The sequence below is a fragment of the Tachyglossus aculeatus genome, chromosome 4 (genome assembly GCF_015852505.1).
Source record: "Tachyglossus aculeatus isolate mTacAcu1 chromosome 4, mTacAcu1.pri, whole genome shotgun sequence".
Taxonomy (NCBI): Eukaryota; Metazoa; Chordata; class Mammalia; order Monotremata; family Tachyglossidae; genus Tachyglossus; species Tachyglossus aculeatus.
This window is the reverse complement of record NC_052069.1, coordinates 53,020,484-53,035,650: the sequence shown is the minus strand read 5'-3', so window position 1 is coordinate 53,035,650 and position 15,167 is coordinate 53,020,484. Positions and strand designations below refer to the sequence as shown.

At 42.6% G+C, this 15,167-nt stretch overlaps 1 non-coding gene across 1 annotated transcript; it reads left to right on the top strand.

The window, feature by feature from the left end:
* The first annotated feature begins 2,040 nt into the window (after positions 1-2,040).
* Positions 2,041-2,178, top strand: LOC119927866. Its single transcript, XR_005450832.1, has one exon. It is a non-coding gene; the product is annotated as a small nucleolar RNA SNORA7 (small nucleolar RNA).
* The last annotated feature ends 12,989 nt before the right edge of the window (positions 2,179-15,167 follow it).

Below are 15,167 nucleotides of genomic sequence, written 5' to 3'. Positions count from 1 at the left end.
GCTGCAGCATTAAAACACAACAGGGTAGGCTTTGCTGGCATATTAATAATGCACCGAAGGTGCTGTGAGCCATGAATTCAAAGCCCAGTGACTCCAATGGCCCAAAACGTGTATTAATAGTCAAGTTAAGCACATCTTGAAGTGGTAATTCAAGTTTTATTTTGTCATTTTATTAATGACACACATTACATTATAGGGTATTATATTATACATAAGGAATAATGTACCCCCAACTGTATATGATAAAGCTATAATTCTACCAAGAGATTCCAAGGATGCTATAAAGTATGAAATTGAAGCTTGAGTGGCTTGTTTATTAACACTGGAACCCGAGATGGAATTATAGCCTTAATTTCATATACATTAGAGATACATTATTTACCATAATACATATTTCAACCAGCCAGGTACACTAAACGAGCATAATTAAATTTAAATAGTGCAACAAACTGATTAATCATTGCTTACCGAAGAAAATTTCTCTCCGATTCCCCCAAGCTTCCACTCAGCTCCTATCCCTGCCCTACAGAGCATCCTGGCAACCGAGATAGAAAATAATATTCACATTTCATAGTGAGAATATTGAAATTGAATATTGAAAGAATCAAACCCCAATAGTGAATGACTCATCCAGACTCTCCAAGAATATTGCATTATTTAATTAACCTAGGCCAAGTTTTCACTAGAAAAATGAAGTAGATAACTTGGACAATCTTATAGAATACTCACACTAAGTATTATTTTGCCTTGAGGATTTTCGATGAAGACATGTTGACTGACCTGAATTTTTCAGGTTATTGCTTGAATTCTGCACTTGGTTAGAGTAAACCCAAATATGAATTATTATGTAATGAAGCCTTATCTTCCATAGGAAATATTTACTCACCCAGGGCAAGCAAATTTAATGCCAGGTGATTAGAGAGAAATACAGATTTCAGCCATTTTGACCTCTCTTAGTGAGACTACACTGATCTAGGTTTAGTGGGTGAGTACACTGTGTAGTTCTATATTAATAGGCTCATAAATTGTATCTGAAATCAAGCAGAAAAAATACATAGACTTTTCAGCCATGATCTTCCTTCTTAAAAGGATCTCTGCATCTCTCCTCTTCCTTAATACCAGACTCTTTCCCAAGTTATCTCTTCTGGGCTTTCTCATATTTCTTTGACTATTGAGTAAGGTACTGAGGCATGGCTTTTGCCCTCAGTTGGTTAGTTACTAAGCTTTTGCAATAATAATAATAATAGTAATAATAATCATGGCATTTTTTAAGTCCTATGTGCTAAGCACTTTTCTAAGTGCTGGGAAGGATATAAGGTGATCAGGTTATCCCACGTGGGGCTTACAGTCTTAATCCCTATTTTACAGATGAGGTAACTGAGGCACAGAGAAGTTAAGTGACTTTTCCAAAGTTACACAGCTGACAAGCAATGCAGCCAGGATTGGAACCTATGGCCTCTGACTTCCAAGCCCAGGCTCATGGCTCAGTGGCAAGAGCCCGGGCTTTGGAGTCAGAGGTTACGGGTTCAAATGCCGACTCCACCAATTGTCAGCTGTGTGACTTTGGGCAAGTCACTTCACTTCTCCGTGCCCCAGTTACCTCATCTGTAAAATGGGGATCAATACTGTGAGCCCCATGTGGGACAACCTGATCACCTTGTAACCTCCCCAGTGCTTAGAACAGTGCTTTGCACATAGTAAGCACTTAATAAAATGCCATTATTATTATTATTATTCCACTGAGCCACACTGAGTGACAGAGTAGATACAGTGTAGTTAAATTAGAAATAGTCTCTCCAGGACCCTCGTGGTGCTCACAATCTACATGAAGGCCTACCAAAAAAAATAAAGGATTGCTCATTCCATCAATCATATTTATTGGTCACTTACTGTGTGCAGAGCACTATAATAAGCTATTGAGAGAATGCAATTGAATAGAGTTGGTAGACACATTCCCTGCCCTCAGTGAACGTACAGTCTAGAGGGGGAGACAGACATTAATATAAATTAATGAATGACAAATATGTACAGAAGTGCTGTCCCCTCTCAGGGTCACACCTGGAGAGTTGCCAGTATTCTACCAGTCTTGACTACGGCAGGGAGAGTCAGGCAGAGGCAAATCCATTCTATTCCTAGCTTGGGCAGTGGCTAGTGAGTGGAATGCAATCTGCTACAAGCCAAAACTCACCTGTGCTGGGCAGCAGCAGCATGGGAGAAAATCAAGGGCCAAGACTCAGGTTTATAGCACGGAAGGAGGCCATGTTAAACCACTTTCATAGTTTTACCAAGAAAACTATGGATACACTACCAGAATGATTGGAGAAGGAGGTGGGGTGTTCTGGGAGAGATGTGTCCACGTCATCACTATGGATTGAAGACAACTCGAGGGCATAAGACAAGACATAAGTGCTGTGGGGCTGAAGGGGTGGGGGGTGAATAAAGGAGCAAATCAGGATGTTGCAGAGGGAGTGGGTGAAGAGGAAATTAGGGCTTAGTCAGGGAAGGACTGTGTAGGAGATATTCCTTCAGTAAGGCTTTGAAGGTCGGGAGAGTCATCGTCAGATATGAAGAGCGAAGGCGTCCCAGGCCAGAGGTCGATGGTGAGATAGAGCAGACTGAGGTACAGTAAGTAGGCTGACATTAGAGGCATGAAGTGTGTGGGCTGGCTTGCAGTAGGAGAGCAACAAGGGAAGTAGAAGGGGGCAAGGTGATTGAGTGCTTTAAATCCTATGGAAACGAGTTTTTGTTTGATGCGGAGATGGATGGGAAACCACTGGAGTTTCTTAAGTGGAGAAATATGGACTTAATGTTTTTGTACTACTATTAAAAATAATTGCGGTATTTGTTAAATGCTTACTATGTTCCAGGCACTGTACTAAGCACAGGGGTGAATGCAAGCAAATAGAGTTGGACACAGTCCCTAACCCGCATGGGGCTCACAGTCCTATAGACAAATAATTTGGGCAGTATGGTTTGGAATGGGGAGAGACAGTACGCAGGGAGGTCATCAAGGATGCTGATATAGTAATCAAGGACAGAGAGAATAAGAGGTTGGATTAATGCGGTAGCAGTTTAGATGGAGGGGAAAGAGCAGATTTTAGCGAGGTGAAGGTTGAACTGACAGGATTTAGTGATAGATTGAATATGTGGGTGAATTGAGTGAGATAAGTCTAGGATAGGCATAGGCTTGGGAGACAGAAAGGATAATGGTGCTGTCTAAAATGATGGGAAAGTCATGGGGAGGACGGGGTTTGGGTAGAAAGATAAGGAGTTCTGTTTTGGACATGCTAAGTTTGAGTTGGTGGGATATCCAGATAGAGATTTCTTGAAGACAGGAGGAAATGTGAGACTGCAGAGAAGGGGATAGATCAGGGCAGGAGATGTAGATTTGGCAATCATCCGGATGGAGGTGGCAGTTGAAGCCATGGGAGTGAATGAGTTCTCCAAGGGCGTGGATGTAGATGGAGGGTAGAAGGGGACCCAGAACTGAATCTTCCCACAGTTAGGGGTTGGGAGGCAGAGGAGGAGTCCTCAAAAGAGACTGAGAATGAGCTGGCAGATAGGAGGAAACCCAGGAAAGAACAGGGTCAATGAAGCCAAGGTTGGGGGATGTTTCCAGGAGAAACATTATTGATTAATCAATTAATTGATTAATCAATCAATCAGTGCTATATATTAAGTGCTCACTGTATGTGGAGCACACAACATAACAATGGAGTATGAATAACAATGCTTAACAGAGTCAACAAACTAAGATAAAACTGAGTAAATAAGCAGATTTGGGAAGAATCCACAGAATTTTTGCTACTTCTGGCAACAAGATTATTACATTAACATTATTATAATTATCATTGTTACTATTTGATTTCTTTAGCACTTGTGTGTCAAGCACTCTTCTAAGTGCTGGAGTATATACAAGTTAATCAGGTTTGGCACAGTCCATTTCCCACCTGGAGCTCAACAATCAATGTAGGCAGGAGTAGGATTTGAGAAACAGTGTTGCCTAGTGGATAAAACAAAGCTAGAGAGTCAGAAGGACCTGAGTTCTAATGCTGACTCTGCCACTTTTCTGCTGCGTGACTTGGGGCAAGTCTCTTACCTTCTCGGTGCCTCACATCTGTAAAATGGGGATTAAGACTGTCAGCCCCATGTGGGACATGGACGGTGTCCAACCTGATCAGCTTGTATCTACTCCAATGCTTAGTTCATTCATTCATTCAGTCGTACTTATTGAGCGCTTACTGTGTGCAGAGCACTGTATTAAGCGCTTGGGAAGCATAAGTTTGCAACAGATAGAGACGGTCCCTACCCAACAGTGGGCTCACAGTCTAGAAGACTAGTTCAAAGCTTGGCACAAAGTAAATGCTTAACAAATACCATTAAAAAAAAGAATTAACCCCCATTTTGCAGTTGAGGAAAACAAGGCCCAGGGAATTTGTCTGATGTCACATAGGAAACAATTGGAAGAGCCAGGATTAGAACACAAGTCCTCTGAATCCCAGGTACATGATCTCTCATTTAGGCCATTCTGCTATACTTTTAGTTGTAAACCATTAGTAGAAGCCCAGTGTTCTAAATATTCTAACAACATGGAAAGAAGCTCTTGTACCACGGTGGTCTGGGTGCCAGGAGAGACTGGTTGTGGATATGATGTGACACTAGACCTCTCAGTATTCAATTCACAAGTGCTTGTTAAATGATCTGCCTCCACTAACAGACTCACCTTCATAAGCTTGCAGATAACTCCTCAAGGACATTTTCATGAGATCCATTTTCCTGAATCCTACTTTCATTCATTCATTCAATCACATTTATTGAGCGCTTACTGTGTGCAGAGCACTGTACTAAGTGCTTGGGAAGTACAGGTTGGCAACATATAGAGATGGTCCCTACCCAACAGTGGGCTCACAGGGAAAAGGAGGACTTTCAAATCTTCTGCAATACCTTTTTTTAGGAACTCTAGGATTCCCTGTAGTAGCAGATATTTAATCTCTCACTGCCTCTGAATCTAACTTCCATCTAATCTCGAACTGTGAAATTCAGTCTCGCATAAAGGTTTTCACAAAGCTCCCTTGACCTCTGATTGTCTCCCACTACCTTCCAGAAGAGTTCAAAATACCTCAGTTCCATCGCCCATTGTTTTGATTTATGCAGGCCACTTATCTTAAACCAATAGCAAATAAGGTTTGAATTATCTTTTCAAAGAAGATCATTGAATTTTACCAACATTATTTCACTCCCTATTTACTGCATTTTAGGTAAGAGAACATTTCATGAAGGGAGATATTAAGCATGTCTTGCTTCATATCACAAAAAAGTTGGAGGCAGAACCAGGATTAGAATCTTTTTCAGTTGACAGTTGATCCAGTGATATCGTGGTGTATTCATCTCTGCAGAAATACCGCGCTAAGGCCTGTGACTCCATAACCTCACTGTTATTTACTATACATACGTTCAAAGACAGTGCTTAAAAATGTATTTGTCAGGCACATACCTATTACACACACCTATTTCATTACAAAGACATAATGAAGAATTTGGCAGCTATTAAGGCATGTTCCATACTTTTAAAAAATTAGATGGATGAATTGGTCTCCATTCTCCTTGAGCAACCAAAATGACTCTCTTTCTCTTCAACCACTTTTCTATTTCATTTGGGGTCAATTTGTATGAAACTGCCCTGTGTCAACCAACTCTGTCATATCGTACTCTCAGGCCCATGCTCTTTCCACTAGGCCACGATGCTTGCCCTGTGCAGAGCACTGTACAAAGTGGAGAGCAGAGGCCTGGGAGTTAGAGGATTTGGGTTCTATTTCTGGCTCTTCCACTTGCCTGCTGGGTGACTTTGGGAAAGTCACTTAACTTCTCTGTACTACGGTTTCCTCATCTGTAAAATGGGATTCTGTGGCTCAATGGAAAGAGTCAGAGGACATGGAAAGGCTTGGGAGTCAGAGGATATGGTTCCTAATTCCAGCTCTGCCACTTGTCTGCTTTGTGATTTTGGGCAAGTCACTTAACTTCTCTGTGCCTCAGTTACCTAATCTGTAAAATTGTGATTAAAATTGTGAGCCCTCTATAGGACAACCTGATTACCTTGTTTCTACCCTAGCATTTAGAACAGTGCTCGGCACGTAGTAAGTGCTTAACAAATACCATCACTATTATTAAAGCTGTGAGCCCCAGTGTGGAACATGGACTATGTTCAACCTGATGATCTGCCCCATTGCTTACTACTTTGCCTGACACATAGTAAGTGCTTATTAATGATGATGATAATAATAATAATAATAATAATAATAATAATGGCATTTATTAAGTGCTTACTATGTGCAAAGCACTGTTCTAAGTGCTGGGGAGGTTACAAGGTGATCAGGTTGTCCCACAGGGGGTTCACAGTCTTAATCCCCATTTTACAGATAAATCAATCAATCAATCAATCGTATTTATTGAGCACTTACTGTGTGCAGAGCACTGTACTAAGCGCTTGGGAAGTACAAGTTGGCAACAGATGAGGTAACTGAAGCCCAGAGAAGTGACTTAATAATAATAATAATTATTATAATAATGGCATTTATTAAGCTCTTACTATGTGCAAAGCACTATTCTAAGCACTGGGGGGATACAAGGTGATCAGGTTGTCCCACGTTGGGCTCACAGTCTTCATTCCCATTTTAGAGATGAGGTAACTGAGGTTCCGAGAAGTTAAGTGACTTGCCCAAGGTCACATAGCAGATATGTGGCAGAGGCAGGATTCGAACCCATGACCTCTGACTATCCATGCTATTTCCACTGAACCATGCTGCTTATTGCTTAATAAATGCTATATTTTTTTAAATGAATACCAATAATTGTACTTTACTTCTTTATATTGTCCCTCTGCCTCCAGCTTCTCTCAACCTACACCGTAAAAGCTGTGTATAGACAGGTAAAATGCATGTCCATCTATAGTGCGGGCGGGCTGTAGATGGAGAGAAGGGAGGTGAGGTAGGAGGGGGTGAATTGATGGAGAGCCTTGAAGCCAAGAGTGAGGAGTTTTTTGATTGATTCGTCGTTGACAGGTAGCCACTGGAGATTTTTGAGGAGAGGAGTAACATGCCCAGAGCGTTTCTGGACAGAGATAATCTGGGCAACAGAGTGAAGTATAGATTAAAGCAGGGAGAGACAGGAGGATGGGAGATCAGAGAGGAGGCTGATGCAGTAATCCAGTCATGATAGGATGAGAGATTGAACCAGCAAGGTAGCGGTTTGGATGGAGAGGAAAGGGCGGATTTTGGCAATGTTGTGGAGGTGAGACTGGCAGGTTTTGGTGTCAGATTGGATGTGCAGGGTGAATGAGCGAGCGGAGTCGAGGATGACACCAAGTTTGAAGGCTTGTGAGATGGGAAGGATGGTGGTGCCATCTACGATGACGGGAAAGTCAGGGAGAGGACAGGGTTTGGGAGGGAAAATAAGGAGTTCAGTCTTGGACATATTGAGTTTTAGATGGCAGCAGACATCCAGATGGAGCTGTCCTGAAGGCAGGAGGAGATACGAGTCTGGAGGGAGGAAGAGAGAGCAGGGGCAGAGATGTAGATTTGGGTGTCATCAGTGTAGAGATGATAGTTGAAGCCATGGGAGCAAATGAGTTCACCAAGGGAGTGAGTGTAGATAGAGAACAAAAGGGGACCAAGAACTGACCCTTGAGGAACTCCTACAGCCCAGCCTGCACCCTCCGCTCCTCTGCCAGTAACCTCCTCACTGTGCCTCGTTCTTGCCTGTCCCGCCGTCGACCCCCGATCCATGTCCTTCCCATGGCCTGGAATGCCCTTCCTCCATGCATTGGCCAAACTAACTCTCTTCCTCCCTTCAAAGCCCTACTTAGAGCTCACCTCCTTCAGGAGGCCTTCCCAGACTGAGCCCCCTTTTTCCTCTCCTCCTCCCCATCCCCCCGCCCTACCTCCTTCCCTTCCCCACAGCACTTGCATATATGTGGACAGATTTATTACTCTATTTGACTTGTACATATTTATTATTCTATTTATTTTGTTAATGATGTGCATATAGCTTTAATTCTATTTACTCTGATGATTTTGACACCTGTCTACATGTTTTGTTTTGTTGTCTGTCTCCCCCTTCTAGACTGTGAGCCTGTTGTTGGGTAAGGACCGTCTCTATATGTTGCTGACCTGTACTTCCCAAGCACTTAGTACAGTGCTGTGCACACAGCAAGCACTCAATAAATATGATTGGATGAATGAATGAATAAATAATCATAATGATAATTATGTCATTTGTTAAGTGCTTACTCTGTGTCAGGCACTGTACAAGCAAATTGAGCTGGACACACTCCCTTTCCCACACAGGGCTCACAGTCTTCATCCCCATTTTATAGATGAGGTAACTGTGGTAGAGTGAGGTGAAGTGAAGTGTCTTGCCCAAGGCCACACAGCAGACAAATGGCAGAGCCAGAATTAGAACCCATGGCTTTCTGACTCCCGGGCCCATGCTGCTTCTGTGAGTGCCAAAGAAGGGATGAGAACAACAATACACTAAATGCTGTTGAAAATTTAGCAGTGCTACCCAGTTCAATGAAGATTCATGATCATCTGTGATAAGAGTTTGAAATGAAAGAGTGCAGATATATAGAGGAATTAAATAGTTTGTGCCCTGTAAATGTGGTTCATGTGTACATGTCCAAGACTGAACTCCTTGTCTCCCCTCCCAAACCCTGCCGTCTCCCTGACTTTCCCATCACTGTTGACGTCACTACCATCCTTCCCATCTCACAAGCCCGCAAACTTGGTGTCATCCTCGACTCCGCTCTCTCGTTCACCCCTCACATCCAAGCCGTCACCAAAACCTGCAGGTCTCAGCTCCGCAACATTGCCAAGATCTGCCCTTTCCTCTCCATCCAAACCACTACCCTGCTCATTCAAGCTCTCATCCTATCCCATCTGGACTACTGTATCAGCCTCCTCTCCGATCTCCCATCCTCTTGTCTCTCCCCACTTCAATCCATACTTCACACCGCTGCCCGCATTGTCTTTATCCAGAAACGCTGTGCGCATGTTACTCCCCTCCTCAAAAATCTCCAGTGGCTACCAATCAACCTACGCATCAGGCAGAAACTCCTCACCCTCGACTTCAAGGCTGTCCATCACCTCACCCCCTCCTACCTCACCTCCCTTCTCTCCTTCTCCAGCCCAGCCTGCACCCTCCGCTCCTCTGCCACTAATCTCCTCACTGTGCCTCGTTCTCGGCTGTCCCGCCATCAACTCCCAGCCCACGTCATCCCCCTGGCCTGGAATGCCCTCCCTCCCCACATCCGCCAAGCTAGCTCTCTTTCTCCCTTCAAGGCCCTACTGAGAGCTCACCTCCTCCAGGAGGCCTTCCCAGACTGAGCCCCCTCCTTCCTCTCCCCCTCCCCCCTCCATTCCCCCCGCCTTACCTCCTTCCCTTCCCCACAGCACCTGTATATATGTATATATGTTTGTACATATTTATTACTCTATTTATTTATTTATTTTACTTTTACATATCTATTCTATTTATTTTATTTTGTTAATATGTTTTGTTTTGTTCTCTGTCTCCCCCTTCTAGACTGTGAGCCCACTGTTGGGTAGGGACCGTCTCTATATGTTGCCAATGTGCACTTCCCAAGCGCTTAGTACAGTGCCCTGCACACAGTAAGCACTCAATAAATATGATTGATTGATTGATTGATTGTAGCTAATGTTCCACCTTATTCTTGAGTTGGGAACTTTCCAGAGCTATGAGAGAGTGTCAAATCCGAAATGATGATAAAAGTCTTCAAACAAAAAGGTAGAGAGAGTCCATCATCAATTATTCACTCAACTTATCCCCTAATAAATGAATTAGGATCAGCAATTTCATGGCTCAAAGGAAGATTCCAGATTTGCTGACAAATGCCCTTCTTCCCCCAGAATGGTTACTATAATTGCTTAAATTTACCTGAAGACTCCCTCTGGGGTTCTGGTAGCTCCACAGTAAACACCCCCTGCTGTAGAAGGTTTTTCTAACTCTGATTTTAGGCTGTCAGAGCTGAGCTGTAGCATTTGGCAGGATTCCCTGCAGTCATGTGGTTAGAATTGTTTATCAAATGCTCATGAGGAAACTGCCAAATGTAGGATTCCAGACACCACCACACAAAAAAAAGAAAGATTGAAAACAACAATGAGGTAACACACTATGACCATTTGATAGAGCTTTTTCCACCCAATCAACACGTGAAGCTAAGTGGAGTAAAAATATGCAGAGAGAATGCACTGCTTTTGCTTCAGTACCAATCTTCAAAATTCCACACTATACACTTAAGCCTCCTCATCCACCACAAGTCGACAGCGATGTACAATGCCATATTATCTGTGTTTCATGCATCTAGTACAATATTCTTGCATTGTCACCTTTATAAGTAGGAAGGGGTTGCATTTACCACCTTAAGGGTTCTTGCTATTATGTTTATTAATAATAATGATAATAATAATGACAATTATGGTATTTGTTGAGCACTTACTATGTGCCAGACATTGTACTAAGCACTGGGGTGGATACAGGCAAATCAGGTTGGACACAGTCCCTGTCCTACGTGGGACTCAAGGGGTATGTCCATTTGCAAAATGTGCAATGGTTTATGGGGTCTGAATAGGATCACTCAAGTACCCATTCGTCCTCAGGGAAACTGATCCCTGTAAATTGCCAAGTCTTTGTTACGCTGCTGCTGAGTTGGTATCATCATCATCCCATCAAGATCTGAAAAGCAGCAGTTCCCAGATGGGTGGCACAGAGACCGACGACATTGTCTGTATGTCTCCCTGGTGACAGCAAGCCTCCATCAGGAGGCCCTGGTCCAGGGTCCCAAAGGCAAGAATTGTCCATCAGTGGTGCTGGCCTCAGTTTCCCTCCAGCTTGACCCTGAGATCTGGTCCCCAGGCAAGGATAATCTTCTTATTTGGAAGCAGTAGCATTCTCAAAGAGCCACTGCAAAGCAGTAGTTATTAGACTCTTCTGGTCCCTTCTTGACCTTTGCCCCTTCTATACTGAAAGCTCATTGTGGGCAGAGAATGTGTCTGTTTTTATATTGTATTCTCCCAAGTGCTTAGTACGGTGTTCTGCACACAGTAAGCGCTCAATAACTGGGACTGAATGAATGAACAAATGGTGTGTTCAACTTAACCAGTACCAGTTTGCTTAGGGAGATGTTCTTCCTCTCCATTAGACACTCAATCAATCAATCAATTGAATTTACTGAACTCTCACTATATGCAGAGCCCTGTACTAGGTTTGGAAGAGTCCAACATAACATACTCCCTGCCTACAAGGAACTTATAGTTCAGAGGGGGAGATATTAAAAAAAATTATGGATATGTATATAAGTGCTGTGGGACTGAGGTTGGAGTGAAGAAACCATACAAATCCAAGTGCAAGGGTGATGCAGAAGGGAGAGAGAGTAGGGGAAATAAGGGAAGGCCTCTTGGAGGAGATGTGATTTTAATAAGGCATTGAAGATGAGGAGAGTGATCGATATGAAGGGGGAGGGAGTTCCAAGCCAGAAGCAGGATGAGGGCAAGGGGTCAGCAGCCTGCTTTGTTATTTTTCTCTTAAAACTTCCCTCTGAGCAAGCAGACCATCCTGTCTTATTTACTGCCTCAAAGTAGTTTGTTAGTGTTTACGTTGGCACTCTGGGCCTGAAGCAAGAGGATGGTATTGAAATCAGTGGATGTGTTTGAAAGTCAAATCAAGGTATGCAAATCCAGTCTCTCTGGGCAACCAGATGAGGCCTCATTTAAGTCACTAGATGGCATTAATCCCACTTTCAAGAACTCCTCTTACATCTCACTCTCCTGGTTCAAAGAGAGGTCTACTTTTTCTTAATGGCATTTGTTAAGTGCTTACTATGTGCCGGGCACTGTACTAAGCCCTGGAGCAGATTCAAGCTAATCAGATTGGACACATTGCATGTCCCACATGGGGCTCACAGTCTTAATCCCCATTTTAAAGATGAAGTAACTGAGGACAGAGAAGTGAAGTGCCTTGCCCAAGTTCATGCAGTAGACAAATGGCAGAGCCAGGATCAGAATCCAGGTCCTCCTGTGTCCAAGGTCAGTGACCTAGCCACTAGGCAATGTGGCTTCTTGGGCAAGAGAGATAATAATAATAATAATAATAATAATAATAATAATAATAATAATAATGACATTTGTTAAGTGTTTACTATGTGCAAAGCACTGTTCTAAGTGCTGGGGAGGTTACAAGGTGATCAGGTTGTCCCATGCGGAGCTCACAGTCTTAGTCCCCATTTTACAGATGAGGTAACTGAGGCACAGAGAAGTTAAGTGACTTGCCCAAAGTCATACAGCTGACAAGCAGTGGAGCTGGGATTTGAACCCATGACCTCTAACTCCAAAGCCTGTTCTCTTTCCATTGAGCCATGCTGCTTCTCTGAGATGCTTGCATAGTCCAGAGAGAGAGATAGTACACACAAATGAAGAGGTAAAGCCATCTTGGACCAAGGCAAGAGAGTTAGCATTGGATTGTAACACCATATGGGAACTTTATGACCTGTACCAGAGTGGATACTGATAGGAGGTCTCAATCTTGAACCCTTAAACATACAGAAATATGCTAGCAGACTGGATGCCTGACTTTGATTTTAGTAAAGAAAAGAATTAGAACAAATTAAACAAAAGGCCTAAGCAGAGGTCTACATCAAAAGATAAAAGATTCTGGAACTAAACTCACAATCAGTCCTTGTTTTCAACTGGTGAACTCAACAACAATAATAATAATAATAATAATAATAATAATAATAATAATGGCATTCATTAAGCGCTTACTATGTGCAAAGTACTGTTCTAAGAGCTGTGGAGGTTACAAGGTGATCAGGTTGTCCCACGGGGGCTCACGGTCTTAATCCCCATTTTGCAGATGAGTTAACTGAGGCCCAGAGAAGTTAAGTGACTTGCCCACAGTCACTCAGCTGACAAGTGGCGGAGCCGGGATTTGAACCCATGACCTTTGACTCCAAAGCCCGTGCTCTTTCCACTGAGCCATGCTGCTTCAAGAGCCACCAGAGCTGAGTATTGAAATATCAATCATTCAGTGATTTTTATTGAGCACTTACTGTGTGCAGACCACTGTATTAGTTGCTTGGGTAAGCAGTATGATAGAGTTGGTAGATGTGAACCCTGCCACAAGGATCTTACAGTCTACAGGGGGAGGCAGACATGAAAATAGTAAAATAACACCTTGTGTATCTCCTTTAAACAAGCAGTTTCCCATTATCCATTGAACATTCATTCATTCATTCAATCATATTTATTGAGCACTTACTGAGTGCAGAGCACTGTACTAACTGCTTGGGAAGTACAAGTCGGCAACATATAGAGACGGTCCCTACCCAACAAAGGACTGACAGTCTAGAAGGGGGAGACAGACAACAAAAAAAGACATGTAGAAAGGTGTCAAAACCATCAGAATAAATAGAATTATAGCTATATGCACATCATTAACAAAATAGAGTAGTAAATATGTACAAGTTAAATACAGTAATAAATCTGTACAAGTGTATACAAGTGCTGTGGGGAGGGGAAGGAGGTAGGGCGGGGGGGATGGGGAGGAGGAGAGGAAAAAGGGGGCTCAGTCTAGGAAGGCCTCCTGGAGGAGGTGAGCTCTCAGTAGGGCTTTGAAGGGAGGAAGAGAGCTAGTTTGGTGAATGTATGGAGGGAAGGCATTCCAGGCCAGGGGAAGGACGTGGGTCGGGAGTTGACGGCGGGACAGATGAAAACGAGGCACAGTGAGTACTAGTTTCCACAGGTTCCAAAAAGACATGCAGATACTGTCCTACAGTACTTATTTATCCATAACTTTTTTATATTGGTGTCTGTCTCCTCGGGTAGACTCTAAGCTCTTTGTGGGCTGGGAGCATGTCTACCAACTCTGCTGCATTGTATTCTCCCAAACAAATTATACAATGCTGTACATACAATACACTCTCAATAAATGAGTTTAAAAAATGTTGCGTGTCTGCTCTGTAACAGAATGACTAGGTTTTTTATTCACCCCGTAGAAGCCTTGTAACCAACTTAGTTTGTCTCACAGTTGGATTCTCTTCTCCTATTCCCTATTGTGTCACCCTGACTTGCTCCGTTTATTCATCCCCCACTTCCCATCCCCACAGCACTTATTTACTTACCTGTATTTTATGTATTTATAATGTCTGTCTCCCTCTCTAGACTGTAAGCTTGTTGTAGATGGGGAATGTGTGTTAATCGTTATATTTTACTCTTCCAAACACTTAGTACAATGCTCTGCAAGCAGTAATTACTCAATAAATACAACACACACTAACCCACCGGATTAAGTCACCGGATTTAATATACAGAAGGGCACAGAGCATGAAAACACAAATGAACAAAACGGGAAATTGAGTGTGTGTGGGGTGGGGCGGTGGAGGTGTGTTGAGGAGTAGGGAGAAATCAAGAGGGGAAACTGCTTTGCCATCACTTCATTCTAGATCTTACCAACTTAAATCATTATTCCTGTCTCTACTCCCTGGACTCATGAAGCTTTAAGCTACTGACACAATGTGGCCTTGAAACATGACATTTAAGCTCAGCCCTCCTTGGTAATGAAGATGTCTTCATTAGTCAAAGTAGAATTTGACGGGGTTTTTCATTGATTCTGTTGCCATTGCTCATGTGCTTCTTGTGCCCAAAGATGAATTTACTTATTATTACTTCAACAGAGATTTTAGTTAAGCCTTTTTTCTGTTTCCTGCTTATACTATTAGTCTTCTGAAAAGAATGAGAAAATTGAGAGTAACAATGAAAAATGATGGTGTTCACAAATTCAAGTAAATCCAATAATATTGCTGACAAAATTGATTACAATAATGCCAAAAATTCCTCTCTATTCTCTTTGAAAATTATTTCAAACACAGAGAGGATAATAAAATATGTTACCTGCCACTTGTAAATTATATAAGGAAAGTCTAAAGAGATAATTTAAAGATTTCCAGCTGGAACAACATTTTCTTTCATTTGGTAAAGAAATATATTGGCAAGGAATTTAATGTTACAGTGGGACTTGCCGATGCCTAGTAAAGTCTCGATGAAACTTGACAAAAGGGAAAAAACAAATCTAAAACCTTAGGTTTCTTCAAGACATTC